Source organism: Galeopterus variegatus, unplaced genomic scaffold, assembly GCF_000696425.1.
Source record: "Galeopterus variegatus unplaced genomic scaffold, G_variegatus-3.0.2 Scaffold747, whole genome shotgun sequence".
Taxonomy (NCBI): Eukaryota; Metazoa; Chordata; class Mammalia; order Dermoptera; family Cynocephalidae; genus Galeopterus; species Galeopterus variegatus.
The window spans coordinates 523693-524466 of record NW_007726858.1 but is presented as its reverse complement, the minus strand read 5'-3'; positions in this window follow the sequence as shown (position 1 = coordinate 524466).

Genomic DNA, 774 nt, shown 5'->3' with positions numbered 1-774 from the left:
TTCACTAGGGGACAAATATCAGAATACCCGTGTTTGTGGCAGCATTATCGATTATACCCAAAGTTGGAAACTACTCAAGTGCCCATTCAAAACAGAAGGAAAAATAAATTGTAGCAAATTCACAGACTTAAATACAGGCAGATATTGCTTAATAGCAGAAATATGTTCTGAGAAAAGCATCATTAGGTGATTTCGTTGTTGAGCAAATGTTCTAGAGTGTACTTACACAAACCTAGACAGTGTAGACTACTCCACACTTAGGCCATGTGGTATATAGCCTGTTGCTCCAAACACCATCATACGTGCAGTCCATCGTTGACCAAAACATTGTTAGGTGGCACATGACCATACTGTACAACCATGAGAATGACCAAACTATGACTACACCCAAATACACAGGTAAATTTTACAAACATCATGTTGGGCAAAAACACATATATATCCAGACACAAAAGAGTAGTCTAACTTCCTTCATTCAGTGTTCAAAACAGACTATACTAATGTGTGGTGTTAGAAGTGAGGAGAGTGGTTATGTTTGGGACAGACAGTGCCTGAAAGGGGGTTTCACAGGATTCCTGGGTGCTGGTAATATTCTATTGTTTAATGTGAGTGCTGGTAACATGGTGTATTCATTGTCCTGTGAAAATTCATCAAAGATCTATAGTAATAATTTGGCCACTTTTCTCTATGAATGTTTGATTTATAAAGAATTTAAGGGGCCGGCCCGGTGGCACACTGCTACAGTGCGCCGCTTGGGAGCGTGGTGGCGCTCCC